Here is a 22774-nt window from a genome sequence, read left to right on the forward strand (position 1 = left end):
AAGACCGCCAATTTTGAGAAAAACAATATTTTTTATTTTTTACTTTTTGCTATAAAACATCCAGTAAAACTTTTTTTTTTAAATCTAATTTGCTCATAAATTTAGGACAAAATGTATTGTTACATGTCTTTGCTAAAAAAAAAAAAAAAAAATCCCAATATGTGTAAATTAATTGGTTTACATGAAAATGGTGGTATATATACTTTTTTTTTTTTTTTTTTAATACTAGTAATGTCGGTGATCAGCGACTTATAGCGCAAATGCAGCGGGCATTCTGACACAGGGGGGAACTGTCACTGACATCCCCAGTGACATCAATATAGTGATCAGTGCTAATAAAAAGCACTGACACTGTACTTATGACATTGGGCTGGAAGGGGTTAACATCTGGGGCGATCAAAGGGTTAACTGTGTGCTGTTTTGCTGTGTGTGTGCTTTACACTGTAAGTACACTGCTTTGTATGGCTCTGTATTGTTTACATACAGGTCTCTCCCCAGTCCGTGATATACGGTGATCTCTGGGTGCTGGATGGGATTTACCAGCCGGGAACTGGTGATCTACAGGTGGGGCCGCTAATGGCGGTGTGGGTAGGGTGCGCGCCCCCTACCCAGAAATGCAAAATCACATATATACCTGATTTTGCACACCCCTACCGCACTGCAGCAGTATTTCTGCTATAGGGCGGTGGGAAAGCGGTTAATAAAAGTCAGCAGATACAGTATTTGTGTACAATAATTAAATTATTTTACAAACCGAAGCTTCTCTTTAATCAAAGAGGAAATGCTTGTTTGCCATCACTCTTACCTAGGCTAATCACAAATCAACATGTGTGTCCACTTTTAGATTTCTGTATAGGAGCTTCTGCAACATCATCCATAGTGTCCACTTCATCCCCGAATGATTAGAGCCATAGTATATTTTTTGTTGCAGAGAAATAAGAGCTTTTGACCTTTTTAATACTTGTCTTTGTTGACTAATGTGCAGTGAAGGAGGAAGGATTGCAGGTCAGAGCTCTATTGTAATTGATACTACCCCTGCTTCTGGAATTATGATTTAAGACTGCTGGCACAACATAAAAATCCCTGTCAATATTTGTTTAGTAAGGCACTGTTCTCTGTTTGTATAGCAGCAAGCCTTCAGTAGAAGCAGAAGGGACTACCCTATGCTTAGCTAAAAACAAACTCTTATGAGAATTAGAACTGAGCTAGCAACACAATATTACATAATAAAAAACAGCACATTTTATGGTAAGAAGCATATTTCTGTCATTTTTATTATAAGTCATATAAGCAGTATTTAGAGCAGTGTCTGCCACAGGGTTGATACAAAGGTGTTCTCAATTTATACTTTCAGAGGCGTATGATTTTAGCAGCCTGGTCAAATTTAGTTCACTGTGGCATTGTAAATTGCAATAGGACACTTGCCTTGCTACCACTCATGTGAGTGGAAAACCCATTGAGTGATCTTGTTTTCCTCCGTGTTTCCTTTCTGTTGATGCCAAACCACCAGTCGCCAAAGAGCAACGTACTGCGAGGAAACAAAGTTTTCTGTAAGTAATATATAAAAACACAATTGGGATATTGATAAGTGTTAACACCATAGCCTGATATACATACATCTTTGCCTAATTAAAGGAGAAGTGTGGGATTCAAAAAACAAAACACACATACTCACCTCTATGGCTGCAGCTATTCCCTGCCAGCTATGAGCTCAAGAACTGTGTGATAACATGACTGATGATCACTCAGCTCTCGGTATGCTGAGCAGAGGACAGTGACTGTCAGTCACCGCTTTCCGATCTGCCCCTCCAGCACTCACTGGAATGATGGGCTGTGAAGGCGGTAGGAGCAGCTGGTTTAGGCTCTCAGCAGTGAGATGCCAATCAGGCATCTGGGTGGATCCTGACATTATTGTCAGGATCCATCAGGACAACTCTTAAGACATCAGCCAACTGCTAAACCCAGGACAAATGTCATATATTGCAGCTTACCAGTCCTAGATGTGGGGGCTGCATTCGTTTTCTTTATCAAGCTAAAAACCTTTTCTGCAAAATACCTGTGAATCCTGCCATAAATACTGTGTAACTTCCTGTGCACTATCTTATCAGCCTTCACAGCTATTTTCTGGTCACCTCCTCCCTATGTAATGGAAATGAGGAGAGAAGAAGGTGCTTGTAGTCTTTAGTAGGAGAACAACCTGCAGAAGTGAGTGTTGTCACCCTAGTATTGGAAGGATCACCAGCTGATCCTTTATTTCCACCTGGTGATCCTTTCGATACCAATGCAGCCACCACATCTAAGGACTAGTAAGCTGCAATATACAGTATGACATTTGTGTTTTGGGGTTTAGATACACAGTATACAGGGTTAGATATTGAAAATTACTGTTTTGGATCCACAAGCTCCTCTTTAACTGTCTCCAGATGCCAATTTCATAAATATTAAAGTGCAACATTACAAAAGCTATTAAATCTGTTAAATTCCTGATAAAGTAGTAAACACTTCTGTATAATCATGTTAAAGGTCACAGTAGAATGCTTAAAAAAAAAATATATGATATGATATGCATTAGAATAAAATGCAATTTTTCCCATGGCATGGCCAGCACCTAGATCTCTATGCCTTCCACCCAGAAATGAATTGGCAGCATCCAGCTGATCAGCTTCCCACAACACCCCTGTCTGTACTCAAATCCACACTGCTCTCACTCTGCCTGAGGTATGCAATTTTGCTATAATTTTCAAATCTTTTCCATGAGCATGGGTGCATTTTAAGTGAGCTTTGTCTGTGTAGTACTATGTTGCAACAATTGCACAGTCTTCTTTAGTATTCTTTCCATTTTAATGGCCTTTTTAACCACTTCCAGGCCAATTTTCAGCTTCCAGTGCTGTCACACTTTGAATGACAATTGTGCAGTCATGAAACACTGGACCTATATGACATTTTGATCTTTTTTTTCACGCAAATAGAGCTTTCTTTTGGTGCTATTTAATCACCACTGAGATTTTCTATTTTTTTTGCACTATATCTGAAAAAAGACAGAAAAGTTTGAAAAAAAAGGTTTTGTTTCTATTATAAAATTTTTCAAATAAGTAAATTGTCTTCATAAATTTAGACCAAAGTTTATATTGCTACATTTCTCTGGTAAAAATAACCCAATTGGTGTATATGTGAAAGTTACAGAGTATACAAGCTATGGTACCAATTACTGAAAAGTGATTACACCTAATCCCTAACATGCTAGGAAAGTATAAACAGTCCAAGCTATTTAGTAAGGGGCATGATGAGTTTTTTTGAAGTTGTCATTTTTACCCACAATTCTTGAGAAAATTAAGAAATAATTTTTTTTTCACACACAATTGTCACATTAGCAAGTTATTTCTCACACATGGCATAGGAATACTTGCAATTGCCCCCCAAAACACATTTTTCTAATCCTCCCTCCTCGCATGTGTGAGATATTTCCACAACCTGGCCACATACAGAAACCCAACAACCAAGTAGCACCTTCACGCATTCAAGGAGCATAAAAGGGGCATAAATTACACATCTAATTTCCTGACTAATGATCACATTTTTGAAGGCCCTGAAGCACCAGGACGATGGAAACACCCACAAAATGACCCCATTTGGAAAACAAACATCCCAAGGTATATTCTATCAGGCATAATGAGTCTTTTGAACATGTTATTTTTTTCCCAATAGTTTCTAGAAAATGAAAACTTTTTTTTCACAAAAAGTTGTCAATTTATAAGATATTTCTAACACAGCATGTACATACCAAGAATTATGCCCCAAAATACATTCTGCTACTCCTTCTGAGTATGGTAATACCACATGTGTGAGACTTTTTCACAGCCTGACCACATAGAGGGGCCCAACATCCAAATAGCACCTTTAAGTGTTCTAGGAGCATAAAAAGGGCATAAATTACACATCTAATTTCCTGACTACCTATCAGTTTTGTAGGCCCTGGAGCACCAGGACAGTGGAAACACCCACAAAATGACCCCATGCCATTCATGATGTCTGCTGACACAATCAGAGCAAATGCTTTGTGGTGGAGATCCTTGCTGATAGATTATGGCAGTGAGGACATTGTTTATAAATATGAGGAAGGTGATAGGTCTTTTTATTTACTTTTGATAGGTGATGTATGCACTAAAAAGGGCCGTATGGAAAAAGTATATTGCATCTTTCTTATACCAGAAGATGGACCTCCTTGTTAATAAATGAATCAATTTTAATTGTAGATACACTCTGGCTTTTGCATGGGACATCATCTTCCTTGAATTTCCACCATGGTGGCATTGTGGATGGTGGACAGGGCATAAGCATCTCTCCACTTCCCGGCCAACACTTCCTTGTTCAGACTTGCAGATTCCACCCTTTTTAGCCTTGTGTTCACTAGATTTTGTAGGAATCCCTTCCTGTTTGTTTGGGCGGTACCGCAGGCCAACGTTTTCTCAAGGTACAAGCGGTGGAAAAGGGGCAGGTTTGTTTAATAATTAGGTAGATGTGATACCTCTTTGGAAAAGTGGAAAAGGTCTCAGACAATTTTTCCACTTATGCCAATATAGGTTGGGTACCCAGGGGGCTGGAGCTGGGAGTCTTTGCCTTCATACATGTGCCAAGAAATACCTGAGGATATATTTTTCAAAGGTTTTATGGACTGATAAAATGAGAGTGACTCTTGATGGACCAGATGGATGGGCCCATGGCTGGATCAGTAATGGGCACAGAGCTCCACTTTGACTCAGACACCAGCAAGGTGGAGTTGGGGTACTGGAATGGGCTGGTATATTTAAAGATGATCTAGTTGGACCTTTTTGGGTTGAAGGTGAACTCAAAATCAACTCTCAAACCTACTGCCAGTTTTTAGAAGACACTCTCTTTAAGCAGTGGTACAGGAAAAAGTTTGCACCTTTCAAGAAGACTGTGATATTTTTGCAGGACAATGCTCTATCGCATCCATTGAAGTACTCCACGAGTGGCTAGCCATTAAAGGCCTTAAAAATCAAAGAATAATGACATGGCCCCCTTCCTCACCTGACCTAAACCCTATTGAGAACTTGTGGGCCTTTGTTAAAGGGGCGATTTAAGGTGAAGGAAAACAGTACACCTCTCTGCACAGTGTCTGGGAGGCTGTAGTTGCTGCTGCACAAACAAATTGATTGGCAACAGACAAAGAAACTGACAGACTCCATGAATGGGATGCTTATGACTGTTATTGAAAAAAAGGGTGGCTATATTGGTCACTGATTTTTTTTAAATGTCATAAATGTTTGCAGATTTTGTTTATCCACTTCTGACAGCCCTAAAGCAGAACTACTGCTACAGGATGGCAGGGCTGTTTAGACCCCTGATATCTCACCAAAGTCCTCCAATGGGACTCCAAAAAAAATTATAAAAAATAAAATTGTAAAATAAAAAAATAAGTACATAAAAAGGTAAAAATTAATGAAAAAATAAAATAAAACTACTGACACCAGTGGTGGAACTACCAGGGTCGCAAAGGTCATACTTGTGACCAGGCCCTGGCATTCCACGGAGCTTCAAGGGAAGGGCCCTCTGGCTCGGGGACGCACAGTCTAAAATGCCCGAGCCTATTTTTTGTCCCAGTTCCAGGCGTGAACACCAGTAAAACAAGGACTTAAGAACTTAATCGACTGAAAAAAAGTCTGGGATTTAGATTGAATTCTGAGCTAGGTTTCCAGAACCTGGAATGACACCTGAAAATCAGGCACAGTTGGCTTCTGTTCAGGGCATTATGAAGTCTCATTCAAACTGTTTCCCATTCTTTTCCATGCACATCAGTGTACATTAGTAACATGTAATACGTGCATTTTGAGAGGCATTCAATCAGTTTCTATCAACATGGTATACAATGCACCTGTGGCATGCTACTTTGATAAAAAAAAATTCAGGATTTATTTTTTTGGTCTGTGGACCATGCACCAAGAGACACATACCAACATGCATGGAACAGTGTGAATGAGCCCTAAAGATTGTAAGCTCCAAGGAGCAGGGCCCTCCTGTCCCTCTTGTATTGAACTGTATCATTGCTGTATTGTCACTCGTTATTTGTAAAGTGCTGAGCAAACTGTTGGACTGTTGGCGCTATATAAACCCTGTAGTATTATAATATTAATAATAATAAATCCCTCTTAGATTGTAAGCTCCAAGGACCAGGGCCCTCCTAACCCTCTTGCATTGAACTGTATTGTCTCCCGTTATATTGTAAAGCGCTGAGCAAACTGTCGGCACTATATAAATCCTGTGTAATAATAATAATAAAAAATCCCTCTTAGATTGTAAGCTCCAAGGAGCAGGGGCCTCCTATCCCTCTTGTATTGAACTGTATTGTTGCTGTATTGTAAAGCACTGAGCAAACTGTTGGCGCTATATAAATCCTGTATAATAATAATAGTAAAGGAATGAACATAATTAGAGATGAGCGAAGAAATGAAAAATTCGATTCGACTGATTCGGCGAATTCGTGGACAATATTCGATTCGAGTCGAATAAATTCGCTGTGAATTTAACTTAAAAAAGGGTGTTTCTAGGCTTCAGAGAGACTTAATATTAGTGCAGAACACTGTACCTTTAATTTAAATGCCCTTGGAGTCTGCTGGGGAAGAGAAATAATACTGTCTGTCAGTATGACATGCAGATGAGTGCCGTCGATCTTAGAATCACTGCACACTTCACTCCTTTGGCCAGTCACGGGGCCAAAACCAGTGTTTGGAGCCACAGTGTGGCGGTGGAGGCAGCAGCAATGGGAGGCCATACAGCAACCTATGACAAAATGGAAACCAGCAGGAGCGTGAGGAGACCTGAAAGTGGCACATGGCAGAGTGGGAGCAATGGGAGGCGGTACAGGGACCCAGGTCACACTGTGGGCCCAGCAGCAGCGTGACCAGGCGGTACGGGGGCCCATGGCCGATATGGGGCTTGGTGGCACCTATGGAAGGCCTGTAATCTGCCAGCAACCTATGACAAAATGGACAACCGCAGGAGTGTGAGGAGATTTCAAAGTGGCACATGGCAGAGTGGAAGCAATGGGAGGCCGTACAGGGACCCAGGTCACACTGTGGGCTCAGCAGCAGCGTGACCAGGAGGTACGGGGGCCCATGGTCGATATGGGGCCTGGCGGCACCTATGGAAGGCCGCTAATCTGCCAGCAACCTATGACAAAATGGACAACCGCAGGAGTGTGAGGAGATTTCAAAGAGGTACATGGCAGAGTGGAAGCAATGGGAGGCCGTACAGGGACCCAGGTCACACTGTGGGACCAGCATCAGCGTGAACAGGCGGTACGGGGGCCCATGGCCGATTTGACCTCATTCATCCCATAGTCCTGCCGACTCACGAATAGCGTGGCCTCCTCAAAGGGCCTGAGCAAGCGCAGGTGTCACACATGAGCTGACAATGGCTGACATCTAAGTTACACAGGGAGTACCTTTATCCGCTTTTAACATCAGGAAATCTGTGATGGCCTTTAGCTGTTCGTAAAGGCGGTCTAACATATGTAGGGTTGAATTACACCTTGTTGCAACGTCACAGCATGAGGAGTCGGTACGGGGGCCCATGGCAGATTACATGTCTGGCAGCAGCAATGGGAGGCCCGTAATCTGCCAGCACCCTATGTCAAAAAATTTAACACACCAGCAGTGTGAAGAGACCTGAAAGTGGCACATGGCAGCAGAGTGTGGCGATGGAGACAGCAGCAATGGGAGGCCGTACAGGGACCCATGAGAGACTCTGGACTTGGCAGCAGCATGAGGAGGCGGTATATAGGGGCCCATGGCAGATTAGGGGCCTGGCAGCAGCTATGTGAGGCCCGTAATCTGCCTGCACCCTATGTCAAAAAATTAAACACACCAGCAGTGTGAAGAGACCTGAAAGTGGCACATGGCAGCAGAGTGTGGCGATGGAGACAGCAGCAATGGGAGGCCGTACAGGGACCCATGAGAGACTCTAGACTTGGCAGCAGCATGAGGAGGCGGTATATAGGGGCCCATGGCAGATTAGGGGCCTGGCAGCAGCTATGTGAGGCCCGTAATCTGCCTGCACCCTATGTCAAAAAATTAAACACACCAGCAGTGTGAAGAGACCTGAAAGTGGCACATGGCAGCAGAGTGTGGCGATGGAGACAGCAGCAATGGGAGGCCGTACAGGGACCCATGAGAGACTCTGGACTTGGCAGCAGCATGAGGAGGCGGTATATAGGGGCCCATGGCAGATTAGGGGCCTGGCAGCAGCTATGTGAGGCCCGTAATCTGCCTGCACCCTATGTCAAAAAATTAAACACACCAGCAGTGTGAAGAGACCTGAAAGTGGCACATGGCAGCAGAGTGTGGCGATGGAGACAGCAGCAATGGGAGGCCGTACAGGGACCCATGAGAGACTCTGGACCTAGCAGCAGCATGAGGAGGCGGTATATAGGGGCCTATGGCAGATTAGGGGCCTGGCAGCAGCTATAGGAGGCCCGTAATCTGCCAGCACCCTATGTCAAAAAATTAAACACACCAGCAGTGTGAGGAGACCTGAAAGTGGCACATGTTTGAGGCATGATTCATGGCGGATTTAGTCAGTTGTGTCAGGAACTGGTGGTTTGAAATCCAGACTAATCCACGCCTGATTCATTTTCACAAACGTGAGTCTCTCCACACTTTGGGTGGACAGTCGTGTCCTCCGCGGAGTTACAATACCTCCTGCCGCACTAAACACGCGCTCCGATGCCACGCTACTGGCCGGGCATGACAGCCTTTCAAGGGCAAATTCAGCTAGTTGGGGCCAAAGGTCAAGTTTCGTTGCCCAGTAGTCAAGGGGATTGTCTACCTCGGTTGGCAGGGTGCTGTCCAAGTAGGCCCAAGCCTGTTGTTTGAGCTCCTGCTCCAGGTCCACCTGATGCTGCTGCTGCTGCTGCGGCTGGTTAGTAGTTTCCTCACTGCGCTGGTGAAGAAAGCTACTCATCATCGACTGCAGACTGAGGCAGCCGCTGCTGGTGGAGCTGCCACTGCTCCTACCACCCCACCCCTCCCCTGCTGCCATGCCAGCGGAACGCGAGCGCACAGGGCCCACAGTGTCTGAGGATGGACGTTGGCGCACAAAGGCAGAGACCAACTGACTACATAGGTGGTTTTTATAGTACGTAATTTTGGCCTCCCTCTCAGCAGGTGTGAAAAAGGCCACCATTTTGGACCGGTAGCGAGGGTCCAACAAGGTGGACAGCCAAAAGTCATCCCTCTGTCTGATGGTTATTATTCGGCTGTCGCTACGCAAGCAACCGAGCATGCTATGGGCCATTTGTGCCAAGGAATGCGAGGGACTCCCTGCCTCCATCTCCACAGCATACTGCCACGGTGCGTCTGGGTCCTCTGTCTCCTCCTCCTCCTCCTCTACCAGATGCTCCTGCTCCTCCACTCCTGTCCGCTGAGTGGAAAAACCACCCATTTCACTCAATAATTCCTGAGCACAAATGTCCTCCTCTACCTCCTCCTCTTCTTCCTGTCCTGCCCCCACAGGGGTCATGTGGCGTTGACATCTGTGCGCCACGTCTACCGCACCCTGACCAGCCATTGTTAACAGCATTTGTTCCAGGACGTGCAACAGAGGAATGACGTCGTTCATCCCATAGTCCTGCCGACTCACGAATAGCGTGGCCTCCTCAAAGGGCCTGAGCAAGCGGCAGGTGTCACGCATGAGCTGCCAATGGCTGACATCTAAGTTACACAGGGGAGTACCTTTATCCGCTTGTAACATCAGGAAATCGGTGATGGCCTTTCGCTGCTCGTAAAGGCGGTCTAACATGTGTAGGGTTGAATTCCACCTTGTTGCAACGTCGCAGATCAGGCGATGCTGTGGAATTCCGTTCTGCCGCTGCAGCTCAATGAGGGTGTTCTTTGCGGTGTAGGAATGGCTGAAATGCATGCACAGTTTACGTGACATTTTAAGGATGTCTTGCAGTGGGATGGTGGATTTTAGGAACCGCTTGACAACCAGATTGAACACGTGAGCCATGCATGGCGCATGGCACAACCTTCCTTGACGCAGAGCAGACACCATGTTCTTTCCGTTGTCAGTCAACATGGTTCCGATTTTTAGTTTGCGCGGAGACAGCCATCTGTCGATTTCTCTGTTCATTACACTCAGCAGTTCCTCCCCTGTGTGACTACGTTCGCCAAGGCATACCAGGTGCAGCACAGCGTGACACCGTTGCGCCCTGCACATGTGATATGCCGGTCGGGTAATGGGACTTGGCACGGGGGTGGCGGCTGAGGACACGGCGGAAAAAGAGGTGGTAGAGGCGGACATGCTTGCTGGACCAAGGACGTGCAAACGTGGAGGCAAAAGCGTCGTGACCTGTCCAAGTTGCTGGTGCGGCTGTGCCGGCACCACGTTCACCCAGTGGGCCGTAAATGACATGTACTGTCCCTGACCGTAGTTACAGCTCCACACGTCGGCGCTGCCGTGCACTTTGGCAGAGACCGACATGCTCAAAGACTGGCCCACCATCTCTTCTACATGTGAATGCAGGGCTGGCACTGCCTTTTGGGCAAAGAAATGACGGCTTGGCACTCTCCACCGCGGCGCGGCACAAGCCATCATTTCTCGGAAAGGTGCTGAGTCCACCAGTTGGAAAGGGAGGGACTGCAGCACCAGCAACTTGGACAGGAGGACGTTCAGCTTTTGCACCGTCGGGTGCGTGCTCGCAAACTGTTGTCTCTTGGATACGGATTCCAAGAAAGACTGTTGACGGAATCCGAGAAGAGGAGTAGCAGGAGAAGGAGCATCTGAACGAGCGGAAGATGCCAACGAGCGACAACTCCCCTCAGCAGAGGTGTTGGAGCCTTGACTGGCTGATAGAGGGCGATTGACGACGTCGGGTGACGGAGCAAGTAACGGAGCGGGTGATGGAGCGGGGGCTGGGGCAGGCAGAACCGCCGTATGTTTATCACGGTTTTCCCAGGCCACCGAATGGTGACGCTGCATATGCTGACGCAACGCTGTAGTCCCAACATGGGCCCCCTGGCCACGCTTGCATTTCTGGCCACATAGTCGACATACGGCTACGTTTACTTCCTCGGGCGGCTTGAGGAAAAATTGCCACACCACCGAGTAGGAAACTTTGCCCCCGCTACTCTTCACTGGCTGACTGCTACTTCCTCCGTGCGCACCGGCACCACTACTGGCCGTGGTGGTAGGCTGCAGTGGAGCTGGTGCTCTACTCCGTGGACGTTTGGCTCCACTGACACTGATGCGACCCTGCTGCTGTCTCCTGGGCAACCCACCGACTGTTTTGCTCGCTGCCAAGCTGCCACCCTCTTCTCCTGATGATGCGGAAGAAATTGCCTGATGACGACGAGGCTGCCAAGTGCGATCAACCTCCTCATCATCAAGTAGGGTCTCCGCCTCACTACTAGCCCCCTCGGCTGCGTCTGGGTCAGGAGACAGACCTGTCTCTAGACCGGCTACCGAGCCACTCTCCTCGCCAGTACTTGTTCGCTTGGCTGCTGAAAAGGCCGATGTCTCCCCCCGTTCCTGACCGCCCTCTGTTAGCTCTTCCTCACTGTACAGTGGGGCTGAGCCCACAGCATGCGATACTTCGCTTGGTGAGGGAACAGCAAAGGACAGGGGCAGGTAGAGGACACGTGATTTCAGTGGGCTTGCTCCCGGGCCATGCCAACTAACGGTTGTGTCTGACGTACCCACCGACCGTTGGCTGTAGGTGTCAGAGGTGACCTGGGAAGAGGAAGACGACCGAGCCAACCAATCAATGACGGCAGGGTTGTCGGTGGAGACACGACCGCTGGATGACACCGGGAGCACTGGCCTCTGGCTGCGAATACTGCTGCCTCGACCCCTTCCTCTGCTGCCACGTCTGCTCGCTCCTAAAACATTGCCTCCTCTGCCACTCCTCTGCATGTTGTCTGACATACTATTTAATTCAACGATTAGGTGTCCCTGAGTAACAATTCTCTGGCACTCAGTAACAATTCTGTCTGTCCCTGAGTATGAATTCTGTGGCCCTGAGTAACAATTCTGTGTCTGTGCGAGTAACAATTCTGTGTCTGTGCGAGTAACAATTCTGTGTCTGTGCAAGTAACAATTTTGTGTCTGTGCGAGTAACAATTCTCTGGCACTCAGTAACAATTCTGTCTGTCCCTGAGTAACAATTCTCTGGCACTCAGTAACAATTCTGTCTGTCCCTGAGTAACAATTCTCTGGCACTCAGTAACAATTCTGTCTGTCCCTGAGTATGAATTCTGTGGCCCTGAGTAACAATTCTGTGTCTGTGCGAGTAACAATTCTGTGTCTGTGCAAGTAACAATTTTGTGTCTGTGCGAGTAACAATTCTCTGGCACTCAGTAACAATTCTGTCTGTCCCTGAGTAACAATTCTCTGGCACTCAGTAACAATTCTGTCTGTCCCTGAGTATGAATTCTGTGGCCCTGAGTAACAATTCTGTGTCTGTGCGAGTAACAATTCTGTGTCTGTGCAAGTAACAATTTTGTGTCTGTGCGAGTAACAATTCTCTGGCACTCAGTAACAATTCTGTCTGTCCCTGAGTAACAATTCTCTGGCACTCAGTAACAATTCTGTCTGTCCCTGAGTAACAATTCTCTGGCACTCAGTAACAATTCTGTCTGTCCCTGAGTAACAATTCTCTGGCACTCAGTAACAATTCTGTGTCTGTGCGAGTAACAATTCTGTGTCTGTGCAAGTAACAATTTTGTGTCTGTGCGAGTAACAATTCTCTGGCACTCAGTAACAATTCTGTCTGTCCCTGAGTAACAATTCTCTGGCACTCAGTAACAATTCTGTCTGTCCCTGAGTAACAATTCTCTGGCACTCAGTAACAATTCTGTCTGTCCCTGAGTATGAATTCTGTGGCCCTGAGTAACAATTCTGTGTCTGTGCGAGTAACAATTCTGTGTCTGTGCAAGTAACAATTTTGTGTCTGTGCGAGTAACAATTCTCTGGCACTCAGTAACAATTCTGTCTGTCCCTGAGTAACAATTCTCTGGCACTCAGTAACAATTCTGTCTGTCCCTGAGTAACAATTCTCTGGCACTCAGTAACAATTCTGTCTGTCCCTGAGTAACAATTCTCTGGCACTCAGTAACAATTCTGTCTGTCCCTGAGTAACAATTCTCTGGCACTCAGTAACAATTCTGTCTGTCCCTGAGTATGAATTCTGTGGCCCTGAGTAACAATTCTGTGTCTGTGCGAGTAACAATTCTGTGTCTGTGCAAGTAACAATTTTGTGTCTGTGCGAGTAACAATTCTCTGGCACTCAGTAACAATTCTGTCTGTCCCTGAGTAACAATTCTCTGGCACTCAGTAACAATTCTGTCTGTCCCTGAGTAACAATTCTCTGGCACTCAGTAACAATTCTGTCTGTCCCTGAGTATGAATTCTGTGGCCCTGAGTAACAATTCTGTGTCTGTGCGAGTAACAATTCTGTGTCTGTGCAAGTAACAATTTTGTGTCTGTGCGAGTAACAATTCTCTGGCACTCAGTAACAATTCTGTCTGTCCCTGAGTAACAATTCTCTGGCACTCAGTAACAATTCTGTCTGTCCCTGAGTAACAATTCTCTGGCACTCAGTAACAATTCTGTCTGTCCCTGAGTAACAATTCTCTGGCACTCAGTAACAATTCTGTCTGTCCCTGAGTAACAATTCTGTCTGTCCCTGAGTATGAATTCTGTGGCCCTGAGTAAGAATTCTCTGGCACTCAGTAACAATTCTGTGTGTCCCTGAGTAACAATTCTCTGGCACTCAGTAACAATTCTGTCTGTCCCTGAGTAAAAATTCTGTGGCCCTAATAACGTTTCTGTGGCCCTAAGTAACAATTCTCTGGCACTGAGTGAAAATTCTGTCTGTCCCTGAGTATGAATTCTGTGGCCCTAACTAGCGTTTCTTTGTCCCTAAATAACGATTCTGTGGCCCTCATTAACAAGTCTGTGTCCCTGAGTAATGGTTCTCTGTCCCTAAGTAACTTCTCTCTGTCCCCAATTCTCGTTTCTGTGGCCCTAACTCTGTCCCTGTCCCTAGTACAGAGCGGTCTGCCTCTGTTCAATGACTGCAGGCAAATGAAGATTTCCAAAATGGCCGCTATATATACCTCGACCATTACACAGTGCTGGCTGGCTGGCTGCTGATTGGCTGATGCGATCACATGTCGTTGAGGAATGCATTATGGGGCAGCGCGCCTTGTCTGCGCGCCTTCCCCGACATCCCCGCTCCGTCGCCGCACATGTCAGCCGCCATTTTCGGAAAAATTTCGATTCGCGCGTCCGAATTAGGCTGTTTTTCGGATTCGGCACGAATCGAAATTTTTCCGATATTCGACTCGAATTCCACTTCGGATACTTCGATTCGCTCATCTCTAAACATAATATTTAAATGGGAAGGAGCAGACACATTTCACCCTGTACCACTGGATGGCAGCATATCCCAGTATGTCAATGTTTAATATACCTATATAACTACATGTAAATAGTTTCTATATGCACTTGTTACGATCATAAAGCATAAAATATCACTTTAAAAAGATTATTACTAATATGTTTTATTGTTATCTGTGTCCCCAGTGGAGAGATTCACCCAGTATATTTGCACTTGCGACTATGTTGCATTTCTTATCACTGGTTACAATGGTCACCAGTACAGAAAATATAAGTAACAAGTGTTTTTGTCCACAACCACTATTCATGTACAGTATAATTTCAAACGCAACATCAAATGCAATTATTTGAAGGTTGGAAACGAGTCATCATCATCTTGCCAATAAAATACTAGAGGAAAGCATATAAAGTTGTAAGGTGAGAGGTTACAGCAGAAGGATGATCTGTGTCAAACATTTGTAAAGCAAGCGAAGAACTAAACAGAAACCAGCACTAATATGGCTGTGTACAACCTCCTTAATGCTGTAATAACAGTATAGTGTTTCATGAATGCATGCCAAATTGCATTGTGCATATGCGCATCTTTGCAGGTTGTCCAGCTACTCACATGGGGCAGTTCATTTCAATGCACCTTTTTGAGCTTTGCTCGTTTTTACCTACTTGCATCTATTTTGCTGTGTTTGGGGTGCAATTTACAATGAATGCAATGTGCTGGAAGCGCAACACATGGTTTTGTGAATTTTGTAAATGCATGCAAACGCATTCGATTTTATATGTGTTCCCGGAAAGCTACCGTGTACATGCAGCCTTAGATCTACTATCATCTGTGTAGTGCAAGAGCCCACCTGATTGGATATATATAAAATACTGTACATTGGGTAGCTTTGTTTTCACATTATATAAGGTTTATAGACACACAATGGCTCATGATTAATCCTGCATGAGCGTCCCCAGCAGGTATGTATAACTTGTTTGCTGTGTAACGCCATCTAGTTTAGCTAGGTAGGATTTTTTTTGTTAGGCAGTGTGAAAAATGCATGTTGCCTGGCTGTGCAGAGCTTAAATTAAACCCAGGATCCTGCATTCACTATATCTGGTCTCCCACAGTACACACAACATGGAATGCAATTATTTTAGTAAATACTTCTACTACTAAAATAATACTAGATTATTTACATCAAAATTTATATAAAACAATTTTTTGTAAAGTTGGATATAGTAGGGAATGTCCAATATTGCATGTCAAGTATTTTTTATTATCCATTTGCATTGGGAAGATTTCCTTCCTTGTCCTGTACTTCTACTAAATACATTTTCTCATCAGCAGTTAGAGCAGTCTTGTGACTTCAGCTGAGCACTGGTTAAAGCTTGTAGGAGGAGTTTTCTTTCTGCTCTAGGAGGATGTGAAACCCCTGACCTCTGTCTGGACAGTGCTGATTGGCCCTGTGCTGATCACATGCACTTTCCAGAAAAAACCCTCTCTAGCAATACACACCAAACTGAGCATGTGACTACAGATTCAGTCTGTATCAGGTGGTCATTTCAACAAGAGGAGGGGCAGAGAAGAAAGGATCAAACAGCCTTTTTACACAATGCAGAGGATTAAACCCTTAGGTTCCACAGTGAGTATAACAAGCATGCTTTACTGTATATACAGACTGATTATACTGTTGTGGGTTTAGTAACACTTTAAGCGAGCCTAAGCTGTTGAGGTCCATATTTCCATTCAAACCTCCTCTGGTAAAGATTTTCCACTTCCTATCAAAGTATATAATGTGTTTTTTTGGGTATGATTTAGAAGACTGAATGGGGAACCCAAAACTCAGTGACTCCTAAGGGGGTACCGTTACATGTGTGGTCTTGTATTCCGAGATTTCACTACAGAAACCTACACATCCGTTGCCTCTGGCAACCGGCAACCAACAAGCCAGAAGATTGTGTGCTACTGTATATAGAGCCAAGCAGGAAAGTGGAGTGTGCTGTGCTGCTGGAACTGTGACTGTTGCTGTATCTTGTAAGTACTGTTGCTAATGATGTCACCCATGGCAACCACGCTGGGCCTGTTTGAATGTCTTCCTGCTGCTCTACAGGTGGATGGTGAAAAAGAATCTTCATCTGCTAATGTCAGTGAAACGTCTGCTGTTACTTTGCTTGCCGTTGCCCGGAGAAACCAGAGCTGCACATCTGTCCGTGAAAGTCTTTTTGCTGCTTCACAGGTGGCTAATACAAAAGACTATGTTCACTACCTACCTGTGGAGTCTATGTTGCTACTTAGCTCACCGTCGCCTGTAGTGACCATGGCAAGATGTGGTGCCCTTGTGGATTACAAGTACTCTGTCGCCCGACAGTGGCCGAGACCTATGCTTTACCTTTACTAAAACCTACAAAAGTTAGTGTGTGCCACATGTTCCTGTTTGCCGTTGCCTGGAGGAACCGAAGCAGCTCACCTATCTGTGGATTACAAATTCCCAGTTGCCACACGGTGGCTGGAATCAGTGGCTTTGTGCTAATGTGCTTGCTATTGCCCGTAGCAACCATTGCAGGTCATTACTAGTAGAACTACTCAGTCACCCAACAATGGCTGGGGCCAAATGTTCTGCTACTGTCTTTGTGTTACTGCCTGGATTCAGTGCTCTACAAGCCTGCAAGCCAGTCAGCACACTCTCGCTTGGCGAAGAGTTACCAGCGCGGGAAAAATCCTGCATTACAGTCTCGCTGGCGGTAACAAGTCAGAGAGGGGTGTGGCCATGCCCTTGAGTCTGCCCGGTACACCCAGCATGCTGAAAGTGAGAGAGAAGCAAGATGGAGGGTGTTGTGCAAGTTTTTCCAGGAGTTTTTCTGTTGGTGATCTTCTTGGTGGACACAGGAGTCCGTCTTAAGCATCGCAGAGGCTTTACCCTCAGGTTGATAGAGGGCATAAAGAAGTTGTGCTCATTTGTCCTGAATGCAGGAGGCCAATCGCTTTGGTTAGGGTTTGGATTAAGTGCGGGCACTGTGGATAGCCGCTCAACAAGCTGATGCCCAGCAACCTGGCCCCTCGCACCTACTGTGTGGACCTGCAGACGGGCCTTTTTACAGGGAAGCCGGAGAGCCAAGGAGAAGCCAGGGAGCTGGAAGGTATTCAGAGCCTGGAGTGAAAAGCAGGGTTAAGTCCTGGGACTGTGACTCCCGTGCCCCGATGGCAGATTCCTGCAGTGGAGGATGGCTGCCTGCCATCACTTATCATCCAGTCGGAGATGCTGTTGGAGGGCCAGTGCCAAAAAGTGCTGCTCAGTTGAAACCAGTGGATGCCCTGGACCAGTCATCCTCACCCATCTACCCTGACAGCTTCGTCTTGAAGGACCCTATCTACGAGAACGCCCAATCCTCAGGTGAGCCAGCGGAAAGTATCAGTGGTGGGGGGTAGATAGGGAGTACCCCAAACTGTTAGCTAAGTTTGGGCCCCTAGAGCTTGAGCAAGAGGACTGGTCCCTTGATGACACTGTGGAAGAATGGGACTGGAGGGAGACTACGGAGGACTTGGACTCCCTGACAGGGCTGTCAGAGAGTTCACATACCCCAGAGTCAGCTGCACATTCTAGGAAGGCTGAGCCCGTGAGGATACCGCCTCAGGCCCAGCCAAAGCCTTCCTCACCTTGGCATAGGACCAGGACCAACACATCTTTAAAGGGATGGATCCTTCAGTCCCCAAGCTCCTGTGTGCAGCCGGGATTGGGAGACAAGGAGCTGCTTCTCTGATTCTCCTGGTTTCAGAGTGATATACAGAAGAGAGTGACTCTAGAGTGGGGAGTGGATTAATTTTACCTCCCATAAGATATCAGGGACATCAGGGAGGAGTCCAGATTAAAGTGGGAAGATGACCTGGTCTGGGACTACATGGATATCCCCAGGCCTTTAAGAGAGCCTCATCTTGAAGAGGCTTGGAATCGCTTTAAGGATATCAAGAAGGAAGGGAGCAGGAGCCAGGCCATCAATAAAGACCGGGTGGTGGTTGTTAAGGCAGGGCAGCCCAATTGTAGCTATTCTGTGGCTGCCTGGAAGTCTGATGACACTATGATAAGACGGCCTAGCCCATGGAAGTAATGTTGACACAGGATTCCAGCCCAGCAGACCCTTGATACTTTTTTTTTTTTTTACTTTTGTGGACTAGGCTGGACTCCAGTCCTTTCATTTCCCAGATGTGCTGGTCCGGGGAAGCTGCAGGAGAAAACCTGGCCTCATTGTTCTACCACCTCCTTAGGTTTCTTGCTGATTATATGGACATTATATCACAGTGCCTATCTAGTTAGCTAGTCAGACTTAGGAATGTGATGTTCCTGTGTTTGTTACTTTCTTCTACTGTTCTGCAGATATCCAATGACAGCTGTCTTCTCCTGTTCAAGAACAGGAAGAATTATTGTTGCTAATGAAGGGCTTCCTTCCTGGAGGAGGTGTTTCCTTTAAATGCACCTGTATATATGTTATGTGGTGTTTCTATATATATTTTTTTGTTTTGCCTACTGTTAGCTACGTGGAGCTGTAGTTAGACTGTAAATATGTCATGTGGTCATAGGTAAAGTATACATATTTTATATTTTTCTACTGCCTATTTATTTGTATATACGCTGCTCAAAAAAATTAAAGGAATTTTTTTTTGTTATGCAGAGGCTGAGTAGCAGCCAGGACTGAGTCAGCCTGGAGAATGAGGTAGAGAGAGGTTACTTAAGGACAGGCTGGGAGGCTCTATCAGGTCAGGGTTTCTGGAGCCCTCCCACCTCTCCGGAAACGTGAGAGCTTTCTGGAGGAGGCTCAGATCTGCATGTTTGAGGCCAATCCCCTGGCAGGAGGCTGGGTATGGTGACCAAGGCAACCCTCAAACGTGGCGGAGCCTGGGGAGTAGGGTCAGAGTCTGGTGGAAGATGGAGTGAGGAAGGTTGGAGTGTGGAGCCTGGGAGAGGTTCTACAGGCAGCTTGCTGGAAAAGAGGATCTCCACTGTACTACCATCTTCTGGGGAGGACATCCTGAGTAGCAGGGAAGGAGCCAGCCCAGTGAAAGGCCTGAAGGCAGCCACCAACCCACTAAGCTCACAAGAAAGGACAGTGTGAGCATTCTTACACCCCTTGAGCTGGATAAGGGAAGAGGACAGTCAAGTGAAAAACCCAACTAAGTTTCTCATCTGGGACATCTTGTGGTAAATTGGCAACTTCTGGGCCCTTTGCCCAAAGAACACCCTCAGTGCAGCTGGGTGAAGAGGAGCAATCACCCGGGGTCTGAGGAGGTACACTAGGAAGAGTCTTTGGGGCTCTTTGAAAAAAAGACTGTTGCTATTCACAATTTTGTACATTGTTTCTAAGGAGTTTGTCCTCAAGTTCTGCAGTACCTCAGGCATCCCATATACCCCTAGACCCCATCCAAGTTCTTAACCCCTTAATAAAATCACAAAGCCAAGTTCAAGGACTGTTCTTTGACTCCAGTGTGCAAAGTGTGAAAAATGCATGTTGCCTGGCTGTGCAGAGCTTAAGGAGCATCCAAAACTCAGCGACCCCCGAGGTGGTAGTGCAATAGGTATTTACAAAATAATAACCTTTACAATCACTTTAAAACTGAAATACTGTATTTTTTGTTCCTGGGTTTAGATACACTTTAAAGGGAATCAGTGAAGTTCCATATGGAGCAAGAAAGCCATAACATCTGCCAACCAGGCTTTATACTTTGCTGTGTACAGTACAGGAGACAGAAGACACACCCACCTTTCCTATCCACCTATTACCATCCTAGGTTTATGCTTTGCTGAATGTATACACTATACAGGAGACAGGACACGCCTACCTTTCCTATCCACCTATCACCATCCTGGGTTTATGCTTTGCTGTGTGTATACAGGAGACAGAGCCCACCCTTCCTATCCACCTATCACCATCTAGGGCTTATGCTTTGCTGTGTGTATACAGGAGACAGAGGACACGCCCTCCTTTCCTATCTACCTATCACCATCTAGAGCTTATGCTTTGCTGTGTGTATACAGGAGACAGAGGACATGCCCACTTTTCCTATCCACCTATCACCATCCTGGGTTTATGCTTTGCTCTGTGTATACAGGAGCCCACCCTTCCTATCCACCTATCACCATCTAGGACTTATGCTTTGCTGTGTGTATACAGGAGACAGAGGACACACCCACCTTTCCTATCTACCTATCACCATCTAGAGCTTATGCTTTGCTGTATGTATACAGGAGACAGAGGACACGCCCACTCTTCCTATCTACCTATCACCATCTAGAGCTTATGCTTTGCTGTGTGTATACAGGAGACAGGACACGCCCACTTTTCCAATCTACCTATCACCAACTAGAGCTTATGTTTTGCTGTGTGTATACAGGAGACAGGGCATGCCCACGTTTCCTATCTACCTATCACCATCTAGAGCTTATGCTTTGCTGTGTGTATACAGGAGACAGAGGACACGCCCACTCTTCCTATCTACCTATCACGATCTAGGGTTTATACAGGAGACTGGAGACACACCCAACTAGGGTTGCGACCTCATCCCCAAAACCAAACTCACATTAATTACACAGGTTCTGTGGCCGATTAAGGTGGTAATTATCCACTTGCCTACCGGCCTTCATGCCCAGACCAATTTTCAGCTTTCAGCGCTGTTGCACTTTGAATGACAATTGCGCAGTCATGCAACATTGTACCCATATGAAATTTTTATCATTTTTTCACACAAATAGAGCTTTCTTTTGGTGCTATTTAATCGCCACTGGGGTGTTTTTATTTTTTGCACTATAACAAAAAAGAACAAAAAATGTGAAAAAAAGTTTTTCTTTGTTTCTAGTATAACATTTTGCAAACAGGTAATTTTCTCCTTCACTGATGTGCGTTGATGAGACTACACTGATAGGCAGCACTGATGGACACTGGTGAGGTGGCACGGATAGACAGCACTGATGGGCACTGATAGGCTGCACTGATGAGGCAGCACTGGTGGGCATTGATGAGGAGGCACTGATGATGCTGCACTGATATGCAGCAATGATGGTCACTGATGGGTGGCGCTGACTGAGCCCTGACTGATGGGCGGCACTGCTGGGTATTGATGGGTGCAACTGCTGGGGGGCAATGATGGGTGGCACTGGTGGGCAGCACTGCAGGGCACTGATCATCAGTGCTGATAACAGCTGCCGGTTATCGGCAGTACTTTACTCACGCTGTGATGGAGTGTGGAAAGTGCTGCTGAAAACAGGCAACTGTATTTACTCCGTGATCTGCTGTGTCATTGGATACAGCTGATCACATGGTAAAAGGCCACTGTGATTGGCCTTTTACCTCATCATGTGATCAGCTGTGTCCATAGGACACAGCGATCACGGAAATTGCTGAGTGTGTGTCCCTGGGGGCGTGTGGGAGGGCGCGTTCTGGGAGGGCGGCGTATCAAGCCCTCCTGGAACTGGATAACTGCGCTGTAGCTGTCATTCGGCTATAGCGCGGTTACCAAGTGGTTAAACTTTTATTATTATTATTATACAGGATTTATATAGCACCAACAGTTTGCTCAGCGCTTTACAATATAAAGGAAAACAATACAGCAACAATACAGTTCAATACAAGAGGGATAGGAGGGCCTGATCCTGGGAGCTTACAATCTAGGAGGGAGGGGCTAGTGGTACAAAAGGTAGTAACTGTGGGGGATGGACTGGTTGGAAGAGTAGAAGATTCCATTATTAGCTGAGGGCAGGTAGGCTTCCCTGAAGAGATAGGTTTTCAGAGATCGCTTAAAAGTGAGCAGAGTAGGCGATAGTCTGATAAATTGGAGAGTTCCAGAGGATGGGGGATGCTCTGGAGAAGTCCTGGAGACGAGCATGCGAGGAGGAGACAAGGGAGCTAGAGAGCAGGAGGTCGTGCGAGGAGTGGAGAGTACGGATTGGGTGATATTTGGAGACACGATTGGTGATGTCATTTGGGACAGAGCTATAAATGCCTTTATACGTTATTGTTAATGTTTCGAATTTTATCCGTTGGGCAATGGGAAGCCAGTGGAGGGATTGGCAGAGAGGGTGGCAGTTACTTAGTACATTATCTGCAATAAATTAGCCTCAGAACCTGTGTAATTAATGTCACCCTTCCTATCCACCTATCACCATCCTGGGTTTTTGCTTTGCTGTGTGTATGCACTACACAGGAGACAGGACACACCCACCTTTCATACCCACCTATCACCATCCTGGGTTTATGCTTTGCTGTGCGTGTATACACTTTACACAGAAGACTGGAGACACACCCGCCCTTCCAATCCACCAATCACCAGGTTCCCGAGTGTCGAGGCGCCTCCAGATGACATCACGAAGTTTCATTTTTGTCTTTGTGTCTC

At 46.1% G+C, this 22774-nt stretch overlaps 1 long non-coding RNA gene across 1 annotated transcript; it reads right to left on the reverse strand.

The window, feature by feature from the left end:
- Positions 1 to 1241: 1241 nt before the first annotated feature.
- On the reverse strand, positions 1242 to 22728 carry LOC149469849 (uncharacterized). Its single transcript, XR_016311481.1, has 2 exons — positions 22617 to 22728; positions 1242 to 1528 (listed from the first exon to the last, which is right to left on the reverse strand). It is a non-coding gene; the product is annotated as an uncharacterized LOC149469849 (long non-coding RNA).
- Positions 22729 to 22774: the final 46 nt, after the last annotated feature.

This window comes from Staurois parvus, unplaced genomic scaffold (assembly GCF_062004578.1).
Source record: "Staurois parvus isolate SC_StPar_1 unplaced genomic scaffold, SC_StPar_1.0 ptg000058l, whole genome shotgun sequence".
NCBI lineage: Eukaryota > Metazoa > Chordata > Amphibia > Anura > Ranidae > Staurois > Staurois parvus.